Here is a 15,251-nt window from a genome sequence, read left to right on the forward strand (position 1 = left end):
TATAGTTAAGGAGATCACAAAAAAAAAGAGGAGGTGCCATGCCTGGCGTAAACAAGGATCTTTAGTTAGGCAGGTAATACTAAAGGAACCTATAGGGAAAAGACCTTTAGAAACTCCCAGGTAGATGTGGGACGACTGTGTGAAAAGAGATATAAAAACGATAGGACCAGGAATCAGTTAAAGAGATGCTGCAGAGAGCAGAGACAGATGACAAGATTTGTATTTAGCGACATAGTCTCAAAAAAGGAACCAAGGTAACCAAAATGAAGACGAATTTTATAGATAAAACATAGTTACACAGAGTGTTCAATAAATTAGGAAACAGGTCAATTGTTACAAACAATAAGAACAATAGAAACCCACCACTTTACTCGCTGAACACTTTAGTACCAGTTTAAACATAGACAAAGACATATCTATTGAAAAAAATATACTGTTCAAAGAGATATTTTTTTAGTTTTGAAAGTTTTTTAAGTGACTAATTTAAAATATTTTGAATCACTTCGGTGATAAATTAATAACCTAAAAAATTCGAGCTTAATTTTATAAATTATTTTATTCAAAGAAGACGATATTTTATGTAAATTATATTTTTATTAATAGTTTAATGAATTAATCAAAATCCTTTTAAAATAATTTAATTAAGATTCTATAGCAAATAACTCGTTTCTAAATATCAAAAATAGTTATTTTATAGTGTTTAGATTTCCTGAAAAAACTTATTGATATTACCTCATCTTCTACACCAAAATGATTTGGTGAAGTCCATATAAAAAAAAAATTTTGAAATTAGTAGAAAATTTCAAATAAATAATATAACTTTTAGTGTCTAAAATAGTCTGCAATTATTGATTTTTTCCAGTAATTATTATCTTTATGATTCATAATCTAATATTTTTTTATACATTTTATTTCGTGATTAAAAGAGAATGATTAAAGAATAAGAAGAAGGTGTTTTAAACATTTTGAGTAGTGAAATTTAAAGAAAATATGAGTTTGTCCAACTAGATTATGAAGCAACTAGCCTTTTTCTTTCTCTCGATAGTGATTAGTGAGAAAATAACCTTTTTGTACCAATTAGAAGTGGGGAAATATATTTTTATATTTAAGCAAATCTTGAATCAATTTCATTGGGTTTAGTTTTCTTTTATGCCTTTATATTTTTTGTATTGTTAGATGGAAGGCATCTTTTTATGTTCTGAACAATTTTGAATAATGATTGATGCGTGACAACATTAAAATATTCGAACCATACATACGTCAAATCATAAACATATTTTATATACATGAAACTAACTTAATATAAAACGATAAACTAAGTTTAATATATTCAAATAAATATATGGGCGTGCGCAAGGGATATACTATGATGCTCTAGCACACATTGACAAAAAAAAGGGACTTGTATTATTGATCTAATGATATTATGTAAAATGTTAATAAATTTCAAATATGTTTTAGTTTTATACAAATTTTCGTTTTTTTTGATAAAAATAATGTACTTAAAAGTTATAGTCTCATGAATTTTAAAAATATTAAGAGTACACGGACGAATAGTACGCGCACCTAAATATCTCCAAAACTTTTTATTTTTAGGCTTAAGCGGTAAGAAACAAAAATGATTATCTAACCCATTAATATTATACTTACAGAATTTCATTACAATATAATATCATTATTTTATTCTTAAATACAAAAAATTTGAAAATAGTTATTGATAAAAAATTTTTCATAAATCTCTATGTCAAAAATATTTTAATTTACATTTTAAACTTAGGGTATTTATGTAAATTTATAGATAATGGCATTATCATTGATTTAAATGTTAGTTTAACTATAATAATATAAGATGTATTTTTAATAAAAAATTTTCTTCAAAAAGATTGTTTGAAATAATCCTGCAAAATTGGTTCAGGGAAATTAAACGAAATTTTTTGTTACTTTTTAGCTTCTATACGAAGCTGAGAAGGTATTAATTTTACCACATTGTGCTCATATTTCCTTCTTTTTGTGTGGTTTTCTCTTACTACTTTTTCTCAGGTCTAACTGGACCGATTTTGTTCAACAATAAAAATTCAAAAGGTCACATGTCGTGTCTAGTTGAAGACATAATCCTTAAAATGTGAAAAAATTTCCCTCCTTACCATAAGTGGAAAAATTCCCATAAACAAAATAATTTTGAAATCGGTACATTTTGATATATTTATACTATTTCTACTTAAAACTACAGTAACTTTTTGAAAGGTGAATAAATCAAAATACTTTTTTTTATATGAATACCTTAGGTATTTCTTTTTCTGTAGTTAAATTTTTTTTATAAATCTATATATATATATATACAGGGTGATTTTTTTATCATAACCCACTCAATTACTTGCAGAATAATAATAATTTAAACATTTTGTTTTTTTTATTATCTTTAGTTACACATTATTCTTGAATTTTTAACTATGTAATACTTTTTAAGTTCATCCCTTATGCCTTGGAGGGGGGTCAACTTTGTTTTTTTAAATGGTAACACATATTTTTAATTTAATAAAATGTTTGAGTTTTTAATTTAATAGTAAATGGCATTTGAATTTTTAATATAACTTTATTAGCTTATTAGATATAAACATTTAAAGTTTCAAAATTTTGAGTTAATATACATGTATAATACACATGGGATTGTAAATACAGGTAGCTAATTGGATTTTTATGACATTGCTGTCTCAGTCACGGATTGTTTATTATCAATTATGATTATCAATAGATATATTTTCTGTATTGTCAGTTAGTGTATTTATATACTCATAACAATGTATCTTACTGCAATTGATAATAACAACGCTGTGTACCTGCTAATATCGATGTCATAAAAATCCAATTAGCTACCTGTATTCACAATCCCATGTGTATTATACATGTATATTAACTCAAAATTTTGAAACTTTAAATGTTTATATCTAATAAGCTAATAAAGTTGTATTAAAAATTCAAATGCCATTTACTATTAAATTAAAAACTCAAACATTTTATTAAATTAAAAATATGTGTTACCATTTAAAAAAACAAAGTTGATCCCCTTACAAGGCATAAGGGATGAACTTAAAAAGTATTACATAGTTAATAATTTAAGAATGATGTGTAACTAAAGATAATCGAAAAAAAAAATTTGTAATTTATTATTATTCTGTAAGTAATTGAGTGGGTTATGATAAAAAAATCACCCTTTATATATATATATATAAATTCCAAATTACATTTTGTAATACACATTTGCCTTAGAGGTAACAAAGGGTTTGGTGCAACATCTAGTTTAGTCCATTTTTTATCATTTTGAAGGAGAAACAAATTTTTCGTAATTTTTCATTAAATGCAATAGTAAAATATTTTTCTAGATTTAATATATCCACAATAGAAATATAGAACTCGTTTTCGTACTGAATTACACAGAAAATGAATATTATTCAAAACTAAAAATAAATTAATTCCTTAATAAGGAGGACTTACTTGGTTGTTGTACTAAGCCTTTCATAATATCTAATGGTGAATAAAGGCAAGAACACGTGGTGTTTATCTGATAGCAATTTAATAATTTTTATAGATATTCTCTTTGAAAAAATCTTAATTACACCACTTATGGAGAAAAATGCGAATATTTTTAATGCACAGAGTGATTAAAAAGTCTCCTAAGATTCTGTACGATATCGCCATTCGTTAGATTTACTTTGTGCATTGATCATTATCAAACGATGCCATGATACATTAGTAACAGAAATAAATTGACAAACTTATCATTCTAGTGATATATGGTTCATTAACTTTAATCAAGCGGTTACTTAGTTGTATTAATCGGATAAAAACTTTTGATACACCAGTTCTACAATTGCGATTATACATTATTGAACTATATTTCAAGAAGTAACAATTTTCGTTTGACTCGTGAAGTCTTTTGAATGCATAAGTCTCAGTCCATGACTGAGACATAAATTCATAATTTAACCTACCAAAACTTTTTTCCCTACAGACTTAGTGACATACAATAAAAAAAGTTTTACAAAGATTGCATAGTCACTTTGTAGGTATCATCACGTTCGTCGCTATATCGATTTTGTCAGCAAAGGAAATTCACTTATGTATTTATTTCCACCTTTAGTGTTGGTACCTGGGTCATATAATCGTGTTTAATGAATGATTAATGTTGTGCCCGTGTATTAATGTAACTATAGGAAACGGTTAACCTTTTAAAAATCTAAATATTGCATTACAATTGTATAATAAAAACTTGTATTATCAAATTATTCTTTATGTGAAACAACATCGTGATGCATATTTTCAAAATGCTTTGATAAATATTCGATTTTTTTTTTGTTACATGAAATTTACCAAACAAAAAAATACGTAATAGTGGTTAAAAATTGCATATAATCACTATAATTAAACAAATTTTAACTATAGGTAAGGAAAAAAATCATAACTGGTAAGAAATATTAAGATGAACGTACGTTGACAATGTTTTCTTTTATTGTTTTTATATTTCATGAAACTATATACTAGGTATTAATGTCATACTTTATGAGGTTTTTGACATTATAAAACAAATCTAAATGGAAAAATATTTCCCGAGATCTAAACGACAATAATTATTATTTTTTGCTATCGTTAATTTGTTATTACGTGCACTAAATACAAAATGAAAAAAAAAATACCAAGTACACGGTAAACGAGAAAGTTAATTCAGAGGGCAGTAAGCAATATTATTATTACTGTTTCGTGACCACCTCTTGTGATTTCCTACAACTGACCCAAACAGCTCACATCGAAATTTCGATGCGTTTCCGTTTTGCTTACCGTCTCAATAATAGTTATTAAAAATAGATCTAAAGTGCAGAACGAACATGGAAATCACTTTTTGTTGCTTCTATAAACACCACATTTAGGTCAACTTCTCACGGCTTACTGTAGTAAGAAACTAATAGATTGGTCGATTTTGTGGTAAATAAAGAAAATCCACAGAGAACAATTAAAAACAACATAATTGAAGTCATCTCAATCAGCGTGTTTTCGATAGGATAACGACAGAGTATACCATACGACGTGTGTCCATGTGTATTCTAACACTATCATTCTGATATTATTCTTTCCCCGTCGGGTAAAATCAGCTTTTGGATTTATTTCGAAGTGTTTTAATCATTCGATGCGAGACGAGATGTGAAAACGTCATTTGTACGGTTTGTCGTTACCAGTCGTTATGGTTACAAAAAAGTTTTTTTTAACTTTAACGATAATAAATTACACGCCCACCCTAGTTATTATTTCATATTTTGAAGAATAGTGCCCATATAGTACAACAATACATAGTTACGTATGATATTTGATTAGACGTTTAATAATATATTTTCATGACTATTGAAGGGGAGGATGTGAAAATTATTTTTAATAATAATATTTCAAGTATTTTTTTTTTTTTTTTGCTTGGGATAAGATACGAATGTTTCCTTTTCGTGACAAATATCTAACTCGAGTATATAAGTTTGCTAATTTCGAGAAATTTCAATTATTTTATTTTCGCTCATACATTGCGGGATGTCATTGTAGCAGTGACAGCGTCAACACCAGCACAGTGATCAATCATGTAATATTTTATTATTATTAATTCAAAAAAATTATATATTTTCGCCATCATTAATTGTTTTGTAATTCGAATTATAGCTATTGACCTCATTTTTATACCTGTACCAGAAAATGACAGTATATTTAATCTTTTAGATATTTTAAGGTTATTGTACGTCAGGCAATGTTTAATTGTTGCACAAGTTTTATATACGTAAGTTCTTGATTGATTTTATGAAATTTTTTTTTCGATTTACGTGTTTACTCATATACTATTTTAAACTTAAACCAAAGTCATTATTTTGAATATTTAATGACTTATTTGGAGAATATTTTTAAGTATCTACTCAAAATTCACTAAACTCTAAAATAAATCACTTCGATTTATTGAAACTCTATCAAATTAGATTTAAATATGATGTGTTTAATTTCTATTCATCAATATGATAAAATTATAAATTAGAAAACAACTTTTATCAATGAGATCTTTGAAACGATTCAACAATACATAGCTGTATGTTGAACATTTTACATGTCCATATAAATAAAGACGTATCTAATATATATTTATATTATAAGACAATTACCAACCAAATATATGAAAATTATCAACTTTGTCAAATATACAAATTCAAATAAAATATAATTTATTTGATATACTTAACACTATGAGTATGGGCACAATTATTTTATAATGAATGACTGAACTATAAAACGAAATATATATTTGAACAAAATTACTGTTGTTGAATTTGTTTTTTTTTTCAATTATAACTAATATAACAATAATAAGAATGAAAAAGGAAAAATATGAATGGACTTGACATTTAAATTATTGTTATAAAAAAAGTAACTAAGGTTATTTTTATCTTCTTAAATCTAGTTTTTAGTTATCTTAACAAAAATGTAGGTACATTTTACTCAAACAAAAAAAGATAGGTAAGCTATTCAACATCCACAGACCGATTGCTACCAGCTTAAAAGAAATGACAATCTACAATGAAAATGAAAAAAATAACATTTTCTAACGTTCTCTTACAAGATGAGAAAGGTCGTCTTGATGTCCTAACGTCCGGTGGGGTTTAAGACGATAACAGTACGCGCCATTAAGTATTGAATGTAAACTTCCACAATAGGGCAGTCACACGTTTACACGAAGTACTGGAAAAGGTCGTTGTAAAACGCTTTGATCGTTATGATCACCGACAGCAGCTATGCATTGTGCTTACCATAACGTAAATAAACGAAAAATAAATAATTTTGTATGCTATTCAAATAAAAATAACCACGAACGCAATAGATTTTACTTTTACTTGAAGAGAAACTTAACCAAGTCAACCGTTACAAATCTAGCATGTTTTGAAAAATGGCTTTTTACTAATATTATCTAAAATTATTTTTATGTATTCATACTAAAAATAAACTAGTAACCATATTAGCTTCGATTATCTAACTAACATATTTTCTCAATAATTTAATAATATATTAATTCTGCATTTTTAGTAAAAATAAAACAAAGAACAAAAAACTCGATTTTAAATTTAATTTTAAATAAAAATATTAGATTAATTATTACAAAAATATTTATAAGCAGTTTTCAAGAATAACAACATTGATACTTAACAATGTTGAACAATTTTGGCAGTTTGAAATCAGACACAACTCTTAATAACACACAATAAATTTAAAAATTAAAAGTTATACAACATAAAGTAAAAAATATTTACAAGAATATTATAAGTGTTCAAATTTACAAAAAAAACATTTGCAGAGTTGAGACTTATAAGATAGATAAATTCAATTTTTAGTTTTGAAATAATAAATGCTTATAACTTTAATTGATAAAACTTTTGATATACAAGGCGATCAATTTTGGAAAAACACCACTTTTCCGAGAAGTTATTGTACATTTTTATTTTTGTAAAATTACTAAGTTAAATTTTATTAACATTATTTCTTTATTCAATCGACTGTTTGCGTTTTAATATTTTGGAATTTTGAATTATAATAAATATTCGTCATTAATTTAATTTACTTGATACAAGTGTCAAAAATAATTTATTACAAAAGTCCATACATTATTTTTTATGATAATAATCAATAAATAATTTCTCTACCGGTTGCCCACAATATACGATAATAATAAACTTGGATTGAACATAAGAGTATATGATAATTAATAGATATGAATTACTAATGTTTAAATTTGTATTACATTAATATTATTAATATAAACCCATTGAAAACTTATTGTAGTCCATCGTTTATTAATTAAAAATAATAGAAAAATGAAACGTTTTTTTTAGTAGTAGAATGTATGAATCATCAGATTAAGAAATCATAATTCATTATGAATTACCACTTTGTAATTTTTTTAATTTTAACCGATTCTCATATTAAGGAATACATCCAATGCATGAAGAAATATGAAATAAGGATTTCTTTAAGTTCATGTGACAGCTCATAGCTATAACATGTTATAACTATGAGCGATCAATATTTTTCCTAGGTAATAGGATAAAAAATAATACTTTTATAAATTATATATATTAATATACTAGAGAATTTAATACATCAATTGATGTTTGATGATTTTTAGATCATTCCAATAAGAAAATTGGCTATTAAAAGTAGAAACACAAAATCTGATTGGTGTGATGACATTAATCGTACATCTACAAGCATACAAGTGTACAAGGGTACAAGTGTATTAGATGTAAAAGTGTATAAGCGTGAAATGGTTTAGTGATGAGCATCATCTAAATACTGCACACAATTTAAAATCATTTCTTTATATTATAGTAATCACCGTACCAGAGTGAATTAATTGTATATAAAATATTTATCTCAGTAGTCTAAGTTTTTAAAACACTGTAAGGAATAGCCTAAAAATACTCACACGACAGTATATTTTTAATAAACGTGTTAATTTTACACACAAGTAGTGTAATTTCAACATAAAGTATCGAAAATTCGTACACAAATATCAAATTTTTATTACTATTTATGAACGTTTTTCCTTACATTTATACGTAAAAATCTTCCAATATATGCATGTAAACATTTATGTTTTTTTAAGAGTGTATGGGAAAATATTAAATTTAACATTGTAAAAAACAAATTTAATTTAATTTAATTAATAATATGTATTACTAACATAAAAAATCATACTTAAAAACTTATATTATTGAGCCGAATTTAATAATTCTAACTTTTAAGTATAAAGTGGTTCAAAAACAAAACGAATTCTATATTATAAAAATATAATCTCACGTACTTTTATAAATTTTCAAAATAAATAAGTTCCAAAGTTCTTATTGAACTGCTCCCTGATAATGTGAAACTTAGCAAAATTTTATAATTACTTCAAGTAATGATTATTGTTCCCGTCGGAATACTTTTTGGTACGTTTGATTACACAATAAATGTTTAACTTTTAAATGAAACAAAATTATCAAACATTGTTTGAATATTTATTTTATTTATAAAATTACTAAAAAAATGTCAATATAAAATCAATAACTTTCTTAATACAATCGTTTCAATGATTACCTTTGATATTCGTAGTCAATACTGCGTCTTCGTTCGTCTTTAAAAACTTCACTACTCTTACTGACAGTCATGACATTTATAAGTTATGGCAACCCATCAATGTTACATTCATTCTTAAACAAATATACATGAGTTTTTGTAGTTTTCTTTCAGTCGACAGATTTTTGTTTAAAATCGGGAATTTGTTTGGATTGTTATTTGAATTGTGGTATTATGTATTTGATTGAACGAAAACGTCTTCCACGTTATACCATATTATTGAAAACATAACAGTAGATATTTTAAACATTTTATTTGAGGTCATAATTTGGTTCAATGAATCCCTTAATTGGTTTTAAATTATTTATGTGCACGAGCCCGCCTATAGGAGAGACTGGGGCTAGTTGACACATATTTTTATATTTGTTTCTATTATAACAATAATATTTCATGTAGAGTAATGAACTTCATAGATAACTTCAAAAACACATAGGCTTTAATATAACAAATTTATTTTGTCCAAATTAATTATTTTATTTAATCTACAGATGAACATATTAAAAAAAAATTGTACACAATGCTTATATACAGTAAATGTGTACCTTGAAGCACCTATCTACAAAAATGAAAAAAAAAATTATTTTTGATTAACTATTATAGAATTCTTAAGTATGATAGACAACATGATTTGAGTTTTCTTTAGTACTGTTTTTTTTTCTTAAGTATAAATTAGATAATATTACCAGAATCACTGTTTTTCTGTAATAGTTATTTGAAATTAGATTTTTTGTAGATTACCCTTGTAGTCACTAAGTACAATATAAGTATTAAGGTATCTATACAAAATTATATACGAGAAAAATTTTTCTAAAATAAACAGAAACTATTAGTATATAGATTAATTTGCTAATATTCAAAACATTTATGAATTTAACCATTAAATGACATTATAATAGTAAAATTATAATAGAAATAAGATGAAAGGTTCTAAGGTATAACTATACCTAAGACTAAGATTTTAGGTCTAAACTGTGCCTTAATCTATAGTTTATGGAATCAATTAACATGTATCAATTTGCCCCATTTGATTTGGTTGTTTTATTTTTCAAAAATAAATTTTGCTTTTCATAATACATTTTTATTACGGTATTAAAAATATATTATGTATATACTCGCATAATATTATTTAAATATTGATTACAATGCATAAAATATAATTTGATTTTGAGTATAGCATTATTTTAAATAATTTTAATCGTTATATTATAATGATTTTTATAGTCTTATAAATGATTTATAATATTTAAGTTAATCTTGTATAATGATTTCAAATGTTTAATTGATTTATAACGATTCTCATTTTAATTTTTAAGATGAATAAAAATTGACATTAGTAAAGTCTAGTTAAAATAAATAATAGTTATTTAACTATAAATTATTTTATAATAAATTCATACAGATTTTTACGATATAAAAGCTCAATATTTTCAAACTCCTTAGTTCATAAAAAATGATTTTCGATCTTGATCTCTTATATTTATTTATTTTTCAATTATTTTAAATACCCGTAAGACGTTTTGTTTGTTCCTAAGAAGTTGGTATGAATAATCCTTAAATATTATACTTCAAGACTTAAGTAGATGACAGTATCGCATAATATTGTTGGGTTTACTGAAATTTATCATTGCATTAATTATGTTTATAATACTAAATCTATGGCAACCTATCCACAAGACTATAATTTTATTCAACTCCTTAATGATGAAAGCAGTAATAATAACGCTTTATCCTAACTTGAATTTAACCCCAATCACCATTGTATTATTCAATTTATGCCGAGTGTAGTCAATATAATTATCAGCTTTTTCAATAAAGATATTTTACGGTTTTCGTTTATCTTAACAGGATACATTGTTTATTAATGCTTTTAAATAAAATATGAACACTGCAAGGAATTGAAAAGATATAGCTTATTATAAGTGCTTATGAATATTTTAATTCTTACGTTCTTCTTTTGGCCCTCTTTATTAGATTCCGTAGTGCCCCAAAAATCAACTCTGTAGTAAAATGTTTGAAACATGATTTTTAGTAAATAAGTGTGGACGTATTAAAAGTAATGTACCTATTTCAATTATATTTGAATTAGTACAATCATCAATGTTTGTTGATAAGTATAAGTTTCAATTTAATATTATGTACATAAATAATTATGTTGAAACAATAATTTTAATAATTTATATGTATAAAACGCATTTACAATATATTGTAATTAGTTGATTAAACTATAATTTATATTATTGAACAATTTCCCTAGAGAATACAACTCTTATAATTGACACCGATGTTTAATTGAAAACTCATAGACTTCTATTAATATTATATTATTACCAGGAACTAATGCAATTACCTTAACACTACAAAGTAATTAAATATTCACTTCATTTACCTGTCAACCTGAGTTCAAAAATAAAAGTGCGCGTTTTACACGTTGAAAATATCCTACGACCTGAAGTATTGCAACCAGTTGTATAATAAACTATTATATTTTTATTGTCTCTATTAAGATAAAAATATATGATACAATGAAAACTATAAAGTATGAGAATAATTACTTTAAAAAATGATTGATTTAACGAAGTACGTCCATAGAGACGGAGAATATTTTTTAGAACAATTTCCAAAAAACTTTATTATGTCAGCAGTAATTACTTGATATTAATATTTAAGTATTTCTGAGGAAATAATCTTAAAAAATAATCTAGTTAATAATCTAAATTATTTTTAATAAAACTATGGAACAGTTGTTTTTTAATGATAAAATAAATGTTAATTGAATTTATTTGAACTGTTTAATTCCTATATTAGCATTAATTCATCGCTGACATAATTTAGAAAAATTAATAAAAAATTATCTAGTTATAACTTACATATAAAAATTGCTTTAAATCCAAATTCAATTATATACGGCTTAAAGTGTGTACACTGACTTTAAAGTTTATTGCAACCATAATTATGCTACCTACTACTAATGTTTTTTTTTAATATAAAAATCACACGAACTGGACTAACGATCGGTTTTATAAAAATATTACCGGCACTTATTACCTGAAATATTACCGACACTACAGCTCTAAAAGGTACCCACTTGAACCCATTTATGTACCACTGGCGATTATTACTAGTTTAAGGTTTCAGCTAATTTTGTTGGTTATAACATTGTGCCCTACGCATTTGTATTTTATTACGCTTGTGGAAATCTCGTAATAAGTATTTTGTGCCCTACATATACTAAAATTATACAGGCCCCGACAATTTCATTTACCATAGACATTTTAAAGAAAAATAATTACCCAATCGACGTAATCAATAATACGCCGTAGTATAAATCTAAATATTTTATGATACGATCAACATATTTTTTACCTGGGTATTCTATCGTAGCTGTCCCAACTCGTCAAACAGTTATATGAACTGTAGTTGGATGAACCCATGTGGCGTTCGTCGTGTTTCCATTTCACGCACTGGCCGCCGCCACGTTTCGGTGCCGAAAGAAAGTTAGAACCGCGCGGACCAGTCGCGCCGGCGTGTCCCTCGTTCCGCAGCGCACCGCTGTGACGTTACAGCCGACTACCTTCCCCTATATGAAAGGTACACTAGCCCACACGTGTGTCGTCACTCCACCGCCCAATATCTTATGGTACTGACACTATGTAGGTGCACCTAACCGAATTTGATTGTATCCGATTGTCTCTACCCCACTTTTGTCTATTCTATTTAAGTTCGAAAAATACGAGGCCGATACAATATTGCCGTTGATGGTTTCCAGTTCTTCTTAGGCTCAATTAATAAACAAAAATCTATGTTGTAAATAATTTATTGCCATGTACTACACGTATAAATGGTTTATAAAAAACTAAGTCTACCATTACATGGCGTTATATTTATATAGAAAATTAAAGGTTTCGAAGTATAGATTAAAAACTCATTATTAGAATGTGTAGCAAGAGCTTCTTTAACCTATACAACGTTTGAATTGTTCTTTATGTATAAAAATATCTCATGAAGGGTGTATTTGACTTAGAAAATATTTGATATAAAATAACCTTTTTTCTTTTGAGAATTTTACGATTAAATTGTAGCATAGGTATTTATTAAGAATATCATAAACAAGTTTAATTAAAATTTAATTGAAAAAATATTGTTACATATTTTACAGACTTAGACAGTATAATAATAGAGTTTAATTAATTAAAGATTCTCAGAACTTAATGAGATTGGTTTTTATTTCTTAGAAATCAAATTTTTACAATTAGAAAGTAAATCAATACAAATTTTAAATAACATTAAAAATAAACAAATAAGAGGAGCCTGAGGGAACTAATTATAATTTTATTCTCTAAAATTGTTGTTTAAAATACAAAAATTTTAATTTTATTCAAAATAATGCCCAAAATATTATTTTTCACCATATAAAATGGGATATATGTTTCACAAATCGTAGCTGACTTGAAATAAAATCTTAATTTAAATGTTTAAATCAGGGAATATGTTGATAAAAAGATGAGTTCTGCTATCTTATAAAAATTAAGTTGGCCTCCCTTGCATAAATCCAATTTACGGCACAGATTAATGTAATATGTAATATTATTTTTATTATTACAATTAATTTATAGAATATTTATTATTGATTAACTTAAAAGTTATTAAATAGATATCAAACTAGAATGACAAGAATTTAGACTTACAGTTTTACTTTGAAAGACTTAAACTTTTGTTTAATCTGACATTTAAAACGTTGTTATAAAGAACTCCTAATTATATCTTCTTATTGGTTATAGTTTCTTTCTAGTCTTTGTAAAATACAAAACAAAAATTAATGACATAAGACAGTTACAAAACTGCTAATGCATCTTCAAAATTGTTATATGACATATTTTTTATTGACTACTAGTTATGATTTTTATACTTCGTTATTTGTTTATACTTTATATTTATAATTTTCAATGAATAAGTAAAAACGTGTTAAATACTCAACTGCTCTTTTGTGCGTAGGTACTTTATGTTTACTTTGATAACTTTTGTTGAATAACTGCGGGAATAAATATTTATATTCAAGTAAAAGTATTTTGAACCAATTAGTTAGTATTATTCAAGAAATGAACTTGAAATGAATTATTTTACGAAGTTATATTAACAATGAATGCGATTAATTTCTAAATATAATCGTATCTTTTGGTAAATAAAAAATTATTGAAAAGGTTTGTATAATGGTTGATTCATAAAATATTTCAAAATTATAATTGATCTTTTAGTATTCAGTTTTTATCTTTTAGTAAATCGAAAAAAAGGTAACTCTTAGTGATCAGTTAAATAAATTTAATTTTACTTTTTTAGAGTTTTTAAATTAATGAAAAACATAAGCATTTTGCTTAAACAACCGAAATAATTTAAAAAACCAAAATTTTAACTCATTATTACGAAGTCTAATTCCCAATTTAAAAAAATTTTAACTATTTTTATTTAAAAATAATAATAGTAACTACATTTTTTATAAAGATTTGAAATAACGTAAAAAGTTTCTAGTCTAGAGTGTTACATAATGCATTTATAATAAAATGTAAAACGTATAAAAGATGAGTCATTGCAATAGTTGGATCAAGTATAATGATATCTGACAGTGATTAAAATCACTATAAAAAAAACACTTCGATGCAAATCTTTAGATAGTGTTTAATTTTAAAAAATTGGTGGATTATTCCAAAAGCTTCATAAATTGCTAGTTCCTTATTAATATCCTGATTAAGATAAAGTATGTCGAATGAAAAATGGAATTATTAAAAAATAGTATTTCCCATAAAAAAATTATATTGATCAATACACTTTTAAATAAGTTATAGCATTATAAAGTTAAAAATGTAAAAAATAAAATTGAGAATTTTCACACAATAATAGAATTTGGTAGCCATTTTCACCGTGAAGACAAAATAAAGTCCGAAATTTTTTTTTTACATAATAAAGTAGATTACATTAGCTTTAATTTAAGATATATATAAAAGTGTCAGACTTTCCGGAACACTTTCAAAATTTAAGTTGAAAAAGTCAATTTTTTGTGAAAAAGTTGTCAT

At 25.2% G+C, this 15,251-nt stretch overlaps 1 protein-coding gene and 1 long non-coding RNA gene across 6 annotated transcripts in view; both read right to left on the minus strand.

The window, feature by feature from the left end:
- LOC126902835 (uncharacterized) overlaps window positions 1–12,936 on the minus strand; it is a 32,510-nt gene extending 19,574 nt beyond the window's left edge. For both annotated transcript variants that reach the window (XR_007703353.1, XR_007703352.1), the window contains exons 1-2: window positions 12,550–12,936; window positions 9,148–9,260 (exon numbers count right to left, since the gene is read on the minus strand). This is a non-coding gene — a long non-coding RNA (uncharacterized LOC126902835). The remainder of the gene's footprint in view (window positions 1–9,147; window positions 9,261–12,549) is intronic.
- Window positions 1–15,251, minus strand: part of LOC126902069 (potassium channel subfamily T member 2) — a 128,611-nt gene that overhangs the window by 61,535 nt on the left and 51,825 nt on the right. The gene's annotated exons all lie outside the window — the stretch shown is intronic.

The sequence above is a fragment of the Daktulosphaira vitifoliae genome, unplaced genomic scaffold (assembly GCF_025091365.1).
Source record: "Daktulosphaira vitifoliae isolate Bord-2020 unplaced genomic scaffold, ASM2509136v1 Scaffold_1, whole genome shotgun sequence".
NCBI classification, from domain to species: domain Eukaryota; kingdom Metazoa; phylum Arthropoda; class Insecta; order Hemiptera; family Phylloxeridae; genus Daktulosphaira; species Daktulosphaira vitifoliae.